The sequence below is a fragment of the Helianthus annuus genome, chromosome 14 (genome assembly GCF_002127325.2).
Source record: "Helianthus annuus cultivar XRQ/B chromosome 14, HanXRQr2.0-SUNRISE, whole genome shotgun sequence".
In the NCBI taxonomy this organism is placed as follows: Eukaryota; Viridiplantae; Streptophyta; class Magnoliopsida; order Asterales; family Asteraceae; genus Helianthus; species Helianthus annuus.
This window is the reverse complement of record NC_035446.2, coordinates 47,431,010-47,443,121: the sequence shown is the minus strand read 5'-3', so window position 1 is coordinate 47,443,121 and position 12,112 is coordinate 47,431,010. Positions and strand designations below refer to the sequence as shown.

At 44.7% G+C, this 12,112-nt stretch overlaps 1 non-coding gene across 1 annotated transcript; it reads left to right on the top strand.

Annotated features, from left to right (window-relative positions):
• The first annotated feature begins 4,084 nt into the window (after positions 1–4,084).
• On the top strand, positions 4,085–4,191 carry LOC118487054. Its single transcript, XR_004880221.1, has one exon. It is a non-coding gene; the product is annotated as a small nucleolar RNA R71 (small nucleolar RNA).
• Positions 4,192–12,112: the final 7,921 nt, after the last annotated feature.

Genomic DNA, 12,112 nt, shown 5'->3' with positions numbered 1-12,112 from the left:
AAATCTCACGACCACCCTGGCATCATTGGTGGGTAAGGCTTGTGCCTCCGCCCACTTCGATACATAGTCAACCGCGACCAGGATGTACTTATTACCTCGTGAGGGGGGAAATGGTCCCATGAAGTCTATCCCCCAGATATCAAAGACTTCACAAACCTGAATCCAGTTCTGAGGCATTTCATCACGTGCCGATATATTTGTCGCCCTCTGGCAAGCATCGCACGCTCTAACCCAACTCTGCGCATCATGAAATATAGTTGGCCAATAAAACCCGGAATCCAACACCTTCTTGGCGGTAAAGTTGGCTCCATGGTGGCCTCCGGTAGGTCCCTCGTGACAGTGGCGCAGAATATCGGTCGCCTCTTTCCCTGAAACACATCTCCTAATCACCTGATCAGCACCAACCTGAAACAAGTAAGGGTCATCCCAAATGTAGTGCTTGACATCCGAAAAGAATTTCCTCTTTTGCTGGTGAGTCAACCCTTTAATCAGAATCCCGCAAGCAAGGTAGTTCGCAAGGTCAGCGAACCATGGCGACTCATCGCATATCTCAACACTCATCAAAGACTCGTGTGGGAAGTTGTCATTTATGGAATCCCAACGCGCGTCCACGATGTCTCCATGCTCTAACCGAGATAGATGGTCAGCCGCTACATTCAACGCACCCTTTTTATCTTGAATTTCAATATCAAACTCTTGCAGCAACAAGATCCACCTGATCAGACGCGGTTTGGCATCCTGTTTGCTGAAGAGATATCGGATGGCAGCGTGATCAGTATATACAACGGTTTTCGAAAGCACCAAGTACGATCTAAATTTGTCAAATGCGAAAACGACCGCTAAGAGCTCTTTTTCTATCGTGGTATAGTGCTCCTGAGCGTCGTGAAGAGTTTTGCTCGCATAATAGATCGGGTGAAAGTGCTTTTCTCTCTTTTGGCCAAGAACGGCCCCTATAGCGTAATCACTCGCGTCGCACATAATCTCAAACGGCAGACTCCAGTCGGGTGCAACTAAAATAGGGGCCTTAATCAACTTTTGCTTGAGAAGGTCAAAGGCCCTCAAGCAATCATCTCCGAATATGAACGGAGCGTCTTTCTCCAACAAACGGGTCATGGGTCTGGCGATTTTTGAAAAATCTTTGATGAATCACCGATAGAACCCGGCTTGACCGAGAAAGCTCCGTATCGCTCGCACAGAGGTGGGAGGCGGAAGTCGTGAAATGATATCCACTTTGGCTGGATCGACCTCCATACCAGCATGCGAAATCTTGTGTCCCAGAACTATGCCCTCCTTCACCATGAAGTGGCATTTCTCCCAGTTCAGGACCAGATTCGTCTCCTCACACCTCTTCAACATCTTTCTCAAATTTTCGAAGCAGTGATCGAAGGAATCCCTAAATACCGAAAAATCATCCATGAAAACCTCCATGGAATCCTCGATCATGTCATGGAAAATTGCAACCATGCATCTCTGGAAGGTCGCTGGTGCATTACACAACCCAAAAGGCATCCGCCGGTAGGCGAATGTGCCGAAGGGGCATGTAAACGTAGTCTTCTCCTAATCCTCATGAGCGATAGGAATCTGAAAGTACCCAGAGAATCCGTCTAGGAAACTGTAATACAACTTCCCCGACAGACGTTCCAACATCTGGTCGATGAATGGAAGCGGGAAGTGATCCTTGCGAGTAGCATCATTGAGCTTGCGGTAGTCAATGCAAACTCGCCACCCAGTGACGGTACGGGTAGGAATTAGTTCATTCATATCATTTGAGACTACAGTCATACCACCTTTCTTAGGTACAACCTGCACCGGACTCACCCACACAGAGTCAGAAATAGGATAAATCATGCCGGCATCCAACAATTTAATCACCTCCTTCTTCACCACGTCCTGCATATTTGGATTTAAACGCCTCTGATGCTGTGCACATGGTTTGTACTCGTCTTCCATCAGAATTTTGTGAGTACAAAAAGAAGGATTGATGCCCTTGATATCCATGATTTTCCATGCAATGGCTCTCTTATGAAGTCTCAGAACCTCGAGAAGCTGATTTTTCTCATCCTTTTCCAATGATGCCGAAATTATGACCGGTAAGCGACGCTCCTCGTCAAGAAATGCATACTCGAGATGTGGCGGGAGTTCTTTCAACTCCAAAGGCGTCGGATCCTTAACCGAAGGCTTTGCTTCCTCCTCTTTTACATGGCCAATTTCTAGAAACCTCTCCGGACTCTGGGAACCATCGTCACCAATCTGATAGACTGGCTGCTCGAAATCGTGGCCCTCCTGCGTAATGCCAATCAGGTCCCCACACGACAGACGTGTGTCAGAATCAATCTCGTCAATAGTACCTTGAAAATGAGAGCACACACATGCATCGACAATTTCGACGTAATAAAGCTTGTCATCGTGACATTGCGGATGCTGCATCGATCTTTTGATATCGAATGTCACGTGCTCATCATTCACTCGGAGTGTGATTTGGCCAGCTGCCACATCAACAATCGTCCTCGCTGTATTGAGGAAAGGACGTCCAAGTATCAAAGGTACCCTTGAATCTTCGTCCATGTCAAGGATAACAAAATCCACGGGGAAAACAAATTTATCGATTTTTATAAGCATGTTTTCCACAAATCCGCGCGGATACTTTATTGAGCGATCTGCCAACCGAATGCTCATCCTAGTGGGTGACGGCTCACCCAGATCCAGCTTTGTAAAAACCTTATACGGCATAAGGTTGATACTCGCTCCCAAGTCAGCCAATGCATGGCTAACAGACATGTTTCCAATCAAACACGGGAGCGTAAAGCTACCAGGATCTCCCATTTTCGTGGGCAGACGGTTTTGCAGAACGGTGGAACAAGTTTCATTCATCACCACACATGATATATCCTCGAGCTTCTGTTTATTCGAGAGGATATCCTTTAGGAATTTCGCATACTTTGGCATCTGGGCCAAGGCTTCAACAAACGGTATATTGATGTGTAGTTGCTTAAACAACTCAAGGAACTTACCGTATTGCTCTTCGTTCTTCTGTTTCTTCAGCCTGCCTGGATAAGGTACTGGTGGAGTGTAATCTTTGACCGGCTCCTGGACTTGTGCTGTACTTGCTGGGCGTAGCCTGGCTTGCACCTCGTCCGGTGTGTCAGTCGGGACCGCTTCAGTGATCGGTGCTGAGTCCGATATGACGGGTCCGGTAGTCTTTCCACTCCTGGTCATGACATCATTCACATCCCTGTGTCCGCCCGGGTTTGGTTCTGTATTACCCGGAAGACTGCCTGGGGGTCTTTTGGACATCATCTGCGCCAGCTGACCAACCTGATTCTCGATATTCTGAATCGAGGCTTTCTGACTCCTCATTTCTCCCTCGTTAGCTAGAAAACGATCTTCGCTTTGTTGGTATCGTTTTTCAGAGCTAGAGAGAAGCTGAGCCATCATATCCTCCAGCTTGGAGCTAGACTGAGGGGCCTGCTGCTGGGAGCTACTCCCAGTGCCCTGATTCTGGTACGAGTATGGACGCTGCTGGTAGGGTTGGTTGTACTGCTGGTACTGCTGACCCTGCTGAGGCGCTGGAGCACGCTGAGTGAACCCCAATGGGTTCTGATTTCCTGTGTTCGCTCGCCACCCAAAATTTGGGTGATTTCTCCAACCGGGATTATAGGTGTTGCTGTACGGGTTGTTCTGCGGCCTAACCTGATTACTCACGAAATCTACTTCTTCGTGGCCCTCATATACGACTCCCTGAAAACATGCCCCAGGCTCGTGTGACACTCCGCACTAGTCACATCCCGAGCCAGCATGCGTAATCATCTGGGACCTGTCGAATCTCGAAGCAAGAGCCGAGATTTGTGCAGTAATGGCCGTGTAGTCGTCTACAGCATGAACTCCTGAGCGAGATGATGATGATGATGATCGACCTCTATCTCCTTCCCGACGCGAGCTGGATTTCAACGCAACTTTTTCTATAATATCATACGCTTCAGTCGGCGTCTTAGTTCCAAGATCGCCTCCCGCGTTCACGTCTAATCGCTCCTGCGTATTATAGCTGAGCCCCTGATAGAACGTCAAAACTAGCTGTCGCTTGGAGAAGCCATGATGTGGCACATCAATCAACAAATCCTTGAATCTCTCCCAAGCTGCATGCAACGACTCGCCCTCGTCCTGGTGAAAGGAAACAATCCGGTTTCGTAGCTTGTTCGTTTTCTCAGGTGGGAAATATTTCTGCATAAACTGCTCCGCCAACTGATTCCAGGTCCTGATGGACCCGGCAGGAAGTGACATAAGCCAAGCTCTAGCTTTGTCACGTAATGAAAACGGAAACAACCTCAACCGAATCGCATCCTCCGAAACACCTATAATCCTAAATGTCGAACAAATAGCAAGAAAAGCAGCGATATGCCTCCCGGGATCCTCATGCTCACGTCCGTCAAACTGTACTGAATTCTGCACCATGTTAATAATACTAGATCTAATTTCAAAAGTAGGTGCATCTATAGTGGGCTGAAGGATACTCGGCTCCAGGCCTGCCCTTCTGGGCTGATTTGTTTCATTCAACGGTCGGTCGTCGTCCTCCATGACGACTCTCTCCTCGTCCCCTGAGCTGTCGTCTTCAGAGATAATCACCGGCTCGTCGATTGCATTTGCTATGCGTTGTGCAATAACAAGTGACCTTTCGCGCAACCTCTTACTTCTTCTAAGATTATGCGCTGGTTCGTCAGTAGGCTCAGCAATAGCGGGCGCGGGAGTTGAGGAGATCAACCTGCAAACGAAAAACTGACACAATGAATAGTTTATTAATATAATAATGTTTTTTTTAGCTGAATAGAAACAGAATATGTATAAAAATAGGCTGAAAATTTTATAGAAATCCGAAAATGGGCCGAAATCTTTATAAAAATTAAAGCAATGAAAACAATCGATTCGGCTAGTTAAAAACGATTTTTAAGAGCCGAAAATTCAACGAATAAATGGATAAATAAATCCGGATTAGAACAAATAAATAGAATAAAAATTTACAAGTGTACAAAAGAATCACGAAAATGAATAAATTGAATTAAAAGCAAGAAATATTAACAAATAAATCAACAAATAAATAATCACGAAAATATACACAAATATTAACAAGTATATACACCGATAACACAATGACTCGGGTCGTTCCTAAAACTCGCCATTCCCCGGCAACGGCGCCAAAAACTTGGTACGTGCGCGACTATACATATTTTTACAATGAAATTACACACGAATTGGTTTTAAATTTATAAAAGTGATTATTACTTTTACATCAAAACACACACGAAAGAGGCAAGTGTACCCCGTCATATATGTAGTAAAGTATCGGTAAGAACCAAGTATCGATCCACGGAAATGGCGGAGAAATAATACTTGACCTTTGTCGCTAAACTATCGGTAAAAACGTACGTTGTTTTGGTTTTAATTAAACTAACATAAGCATAAACAAATATTTATAAAACATAGTAAATTATATATAAATAGCCTTGCTTAATACACAACCAAAGCATGTCAACTAAGTCGGTTTTGGCACTAGAAGCATTCGGTCAATTTTCCAATTTAAGACAATTAGTATCCCTTTCGGGAATCCTAACATGACAATCATTCGGAAAGTTAAAACGATAAACACACTTTAACCACCTAAAATTGTTCTTTAACATACGATTGATTAATGTCTACAAAAATCTCCTAAAAATAAGTTAGTCATCCATTAGGAGTTTTCTAACCTCACTTAATCAAGGAAAACAACACCGATAAACACAATGCAACCACCGAGACAAGCATAAACTAGATTAAATCACAACCGAGTTCATTTTACAAATCTTGCACATAAATTCACCAAGATAGCAATTTTGGCCGAAACTACTAACTAAGCTAACAAATCATGGCAAGAATTCATAACAACACCATCTAACCCGTTAGAGTCCTTCCGTGAAGGCAAGCCTTCTTGATTAACAATAATTACATTTTATTAAACCACTAACCCGTTAGAGTATCATGGTGCCCACATTTTAACCAAGTTAAACTAGTTAACCAAATTAAAAGTTTACTAATACATGATTAAATAAGCTTCATTTTGCAACTATCTTACCTAACCAAGCACCAATCATCCAACACAATTACTTATAATCAAGAAATCAATATCAATAACAAGGTTGCCAACTAATCATCAAAGATAATCATAGAAAACACTTCCAAATTTCATTACAAACATAGATTAACATACTAATAGCTATAATCAAGCAAGGGATTGTTGTGTTTTTGCCCAAAGGCTACAATAATACATAAATATTAATCTAAATGCTTGAAACATTAACAAAATTCTGGAAAGGTTAGAAATCCAAACCATAAACAACCACAAGATTAAGAATCCTGATAGTAAACGAGCAAAACCGGGCAATGTGGCTTGAATCCGGGCTAAAGCTGATGCTTCCGGAGCCTGAAAATCGCCTGTGGAGCTCTCCAAAATTCCAGAGTGACTGATAGAATGGTTCTGTTCTGTTTTTATGCTTTTTCGACGTCGCACGGTCGTTCTCCGATCGCATGACCGTGCACTTTAAGCAATTATTGGTGGTGGTCCACCATATTGCGTGACGTCACAGATCGTTGACTGGTCTTCGGACACGCATCCATCTTTCTTATTCTTATATATAGCTTACTCGAAGGTTAGCCCCCTCTGCTAGCCTCGGCCGTTCTTCAATTGGCACGGCCGTTCCTTTCCGAGGTCTGGTTGCACGCCTGTTTCTTTGGTCGTTCAGTTCTGATGTCTTGTTTGATCGTCGGATATGCACGCCCGTTCCGCATACGGCACGACCGTGCCATTTCGGGTTGGCCTTCAATGCGGAGTTGCACCCTCGTTCACTGCCGGTCTTCATGGATCATCGGATATGCACGGTCGTGCATAAGGTCGCACGACCGTGCCACACGCCCAGGTCAGTTTTTCTAACAGAAGGTTTGCAACTTCGTCGTTTTATCCGGAAAGTCCTCGTTTTCGCTATCATCTTATCTGGTATGCTGTTTTAGGTCTGTAAACAAAAAAGTAGATAATTAAGTATCCGAATGACGGTTTTACGGCCAAAAAACGCATAAAATAGGGGTAAAACAGGTGACTAAAATATGTGTACATTAGCGAATATCATTCGTCCATTACAAGTTCTCGTAAACCGCCATATAGTGGGACCCAAATACGCCCCGTTACGTAGTAGGCACCGTCTTCCTTCTGTTCTAATCGTTGCCTTGAGCCACGTAAGGCTTCAGCCCTTACGTTTTCTGGTTTCAATGCTTCTACCTGAGCATCTCGTATCTGTGCAGGAAAACTAGACTGAATAGTAAGCTGCAGTGCTCGCACGCGCCTAGGTAAAGTATCTTTCCGACTGAGAGCGTCAGCCATAACATTGGCTTTGCCTGGATGGTACTTGATGGCGCATTCATAATCGTTCAGTAGTTCAACCCATCGACGTTGACGCATGTTCAATTCCTTATGCTTGAAGATATGCTCGAGACTCCTGTGATCGGTGTAAATAGTGCACTTGGTACCGTACAGGTAGTGTCGCCATATCTTAAGCGCGAAAACAACAGCTCCCAGCTCTAAATCGTGCGTCGTGTAGTTCCGCTCGTGAATCTTGAGTTGACGTGACGCATAAGCAATAACTTTATCCCGCTGCATCAATACACAACCAAGCCCCTGAATCGATGCGTCACAATAGACCACAAAATCGTCCGTGCCCTCTGGCAATGAGAGAATAGGTGCACTGCAAAGTCTATCCTTTAAGTGCTGAAAAGCGGTTTCCTGGGGATCACCCCAACGATAGGTGACACCCTTCTGTGTCAGTAGAGTAAGCGGCTGTGCAATCTTTGAGAAGTCTTTGATGAACCGTCTGTAATAACCCACCAAACCCAAGAATTGGCGTATTTCCGTAGGTGTACGCGGTGCAGGCCAGTTCCTGATCGAATCTACCTTGGATGGATCAACATGAATCCCATCCTTGTTTACCACATGGCCCAAAAAGTGAACTTCACGAAGCCAGAAGTCGCATTTTGAAAACTTAGCGTACAGTTGTTCTTTTCGAAGAAGTTCCAAGATAAGTCCTAAGTGCTGCTCGTGTTCCTCCTGACTCTTGGAGTAGATCAGAATGTCGTCGATGAAAACAATCACAAACTTGTCTAGAGAGGGTTTGCACACCCTGTTCAAAAGATCCATGAAGACTGCTGGTGCGTTCGTTAGCCCGAATGGCATGACTAGAAACTCGTAGTGGCCGTAGCGAGTTCTGAATGCTGTCTTGGTGACGTCCTCATCCCGGACTCTCAGCTGATGGTAACCTGACCTTAGATCAATCTTGGAGTAGTAACTCGACCCTTGAAACTGGTCGAATAAGTCATCAATACGTGGTAGAGGGTAACGGTTCTTCACTGTCACCTTGTTCAGTTCGCGGTAGTCTATGCACATCCTGAAAGTTCCATCTTTCTTTTTCACAAACAGTACTGGAGCTCCCCAACGCGAAGAGCTAGGACGAATAAAGCCCTTATCCAAGAGCTCTTGTAGTTGCTTTGACAGTTCTTCCAGTTCGGTTGGAGCTAAACGATATGGTGCACGAGCTATAGGTGCTGCTCCAGGGGCTAGCTCGATTTGAAACTCGACCTGGCGATGAGGCGGTAGACCAGGTAAATCTTCAGGAAACACTTGAGGAAAATCGCGTACAACTGGGATATCCTCTATTCTTTTCTCTTGCGTTGATGCATCAGTAACTAGTGCCAAAATGGCAGTGTGACCCTTTCGTAAACATTTCTGAGCCTTCAGGAAGGAGATGATGCCAACCACAGCACCACTCTTGTCGCCTTGAACTTCGAGAGGTTCTTTACCAGAACGGGGAATACGAATGATCTTCTCCTTACATAGGATCTCTGCTTGCTGCTTGGATAACCAGTCCATACCAACGACGATGTCGAAACTACCCAGAACTATAGGAATGAGGTCGATAGAGAAAGTCTGACCAGCGAGGATAAGATTACAACCCTGAACTATGTGTGTGGCCTCTAGACTTTTACCATTAGCTAACTCTACGACATGTTTGGTGTTTAAGGGAGTTGGTGCACGTTTTAACATTTGGCTAACTTTCAAAGACACATAACTAGTATCCGCACCCGAATCAAACAATACAGTAACATAAAAGTCGTCAAGAAGAAACTTACCCATAACTACGTTGGGATCGTTCCTGGCATCACCCTGCCCCTAGCACAAATGCACGACCCCTAGCGCCGTTGTTCCCATCATTGTTGTTTCCCCCATTATTGTTCCCGTTGCCTTGGTTATTGTTGTTGTTGTTGTTGTTCTAGTTTCGGTTCAACTGAGGGCAGTGTCTTTTGAAGTGACCTTCAGCGCCATAATGAAAACATCCTTTGTTGCCCTGTTGCTCATTCTGCGGTGTTTGCTGCTGCTGCTGCTGCTGATTCTGATTCGTAGGCCACGGGCTCCTACAATCCTTGGCCTCATGGCCCATCTTGAGGCACCTCTGACAGCGAACCTTGTTGCACTGGCCACTGTGATGCCTGTTACAGTTGTTACACCTTGGGAGGTTCCCTCGATAACCACCCTGCCTGTGACTGCCCGAAGATTGCTGACTAGGGCCCTGATAGTTGTCAGTATTTCGCTGTTGCACCTGAGACTGAACTGAAGCTGAACCTTTGCTGGAATCCCCCTCCCATTTTCTCTTGTTGTCACTGGGGGTAGCAGGAGTAGCAGAAGTGGTGACGGTAGTAGCAGCGCTGAAGCGCTGATGCGCTTAGGTAGCCTGTTTTGTTCCACTGCCTGATCCGTGAGGCGATGAGCAAGACGTTGAACATCCTGGATGTTATTGAGGTTAGCCGATGTCACATGGCTCTGAATTTCAGGTGCTAACCCCTTGAGATACAATTCGATGCGCTTGACTGGAGGGTCCACCATAGTTGGAAACAAGATGGCCAGCTCGTTTGACCGTTTTGTATAGGCTTCAATTTCCGACCCTGACATTTTCACATGGTAGAGCTCCACTTCCAACTTGTGGATGTCATCACGTGTGCAGTATTCTCGCTTAATCAGCTCTTTGAAATCATTCCAAGGGGTGGCGTTAGCAGCTGCCAACCCTATAATCTGAACTTGCGCGTTCCACCAAGTTAGCGCAATTCCTTCAAGAGTACCAGTGGCGTATTTCACCCTGCGAGCCTTAGGGCATTCACACATCTCAAATACCGACTCGAGCTTTTCGAACCAATGGAGGAGTCCAACCGCTCCTTCAGTACCACTAAACGTGCTAGGACGACAGTCCATGAAGTTCTTGAAAGTGCAAACAGGTTGCTGAGCGTGTTGACCTAATGTGTAAGAATAGGACAAGGTTAAACACAAGAGTTGGTTTAGGAATGTAGGATCTAAAGATCCTAGTATGAGTTACGACTGCAGGGTATACCTCCTGCGTGTGCAGCTGCAAGTGCCGCAGCAACTTGTTCGTTGATAAGAGCCGTCAACTGGGCTTGTGTCAAGTTAATACGTCCAGCCATGATCTTCATAGAAAATGTAACATAAGTGAGAGAGGTTCGCGAATAGTGCGATGACAGAAGAGAGTAAGCACACAAGTATTCTCAAGCAATAATGAATGGTAAGCAATGTAATCTAAGCATACCACGAGCAAAGTTCTATGCAATTCTAGCATGTAGGCAATAAACATAAACCTTATTACCTAGGATGTTGAGTCTTGCACGTGGAGCGAGGCGTCATTGTGGATCGTTGAGCACTGTACTGGTTATAGTCTGGTTTTAATAAAAACGTTTTCCCCATATTAAAACCGAGTTCTCTATAACCAATGGCTCTGATACCACACTTCTTCATCATTTTCAACTCAAATCTTGTACATCTATCATCTACACACACTTCTTCATCATTTTCACCTTTGAATCTTCACTTTTAACCTTGAAATCAGCGGATTTAAGGTGTTCTAAGATGACGTCATCATGGGGTTCTTATGAACTTCAAGGTTTGGCCTCATTCCACCAAGAACAACTCAGGTCTACGTGATTTCCACATGATTAAACACCAATTTCATCTAGATCTAAACATTTTCATGGTTAAAAGGATTGCAAGATGGTTTCACAACTTTCTTTCAACTCTTTTACCCTCAATGCACTCAAAATCGATAGGAACGGAACTCATTCAGGCCTTCTACTCTTTCTCTAGTGAAGTGTCGGTCTGAGATCTGATTCCTATCAAGGAGACAACCGATTTTGGGTTGAACATGAACAACCGTCACGAACAGTTAACTGATCAAGCTGGGGTGATTCCCACTTCGATCAGACGACTTGGGCTTGGTGGGGTTTCTGTTGTTTAACATGTTGTCATACCGTCTCAGTCAAAACGCAAAATTTTCAAAACTTAGCAAAATATTTCAAGATTCAAACAATCAGGTGGTCAAACGGATTGCTGTCCGATTGGATTGCCATCTGATCGAACGACAATCTGATCGGATTGCACTTGGTCTTCATCACTTAAACTTTTCACAAATTCCAATACATATTCAAAACCAGCGAATGGCCATCCGATCGAAAGACCATCCGATCGAGAGACCATCCTGCTGTGAACTTGTTCTCTAAGGAAATGTCTTGCTGAACGGATCGCCATCCGATCGAACGACCATCCTGTCACACCCCCAAAATCCACATGCGGAGTACCACCGCTTGGGAGCGTGACTGACCAGGATCAAGCCACCAATCATATAGAACAATGTAAATAGTAAAAGTAATTGTAATTTAACCAAACCAATCCATATGAAAGGTGTTCAAAACATAAGTATAGATTCAACGTTTAGCGGAAGCATATGAGTAAAAGCCCAACATAAATAAAGTATGTAACGTCATAATGTTTAATCAAAGCATTCACGATGCTTGTCCACAACGATCGCGCCTCCCAGTGCAAGCTCCATGTATACCTAACGACCTGCAAGGCATGTAACAGAGAGTCAACAACTAGTTGAGCGAGTTCACAATAAGTAAGTTCGTAATAGTAAGTTTGTTTCGTAACGTGTGGCTCTACTAGGCCGATAGTATGTTCTATTAGTGGGGGCTTCCCATAGTTGCATAT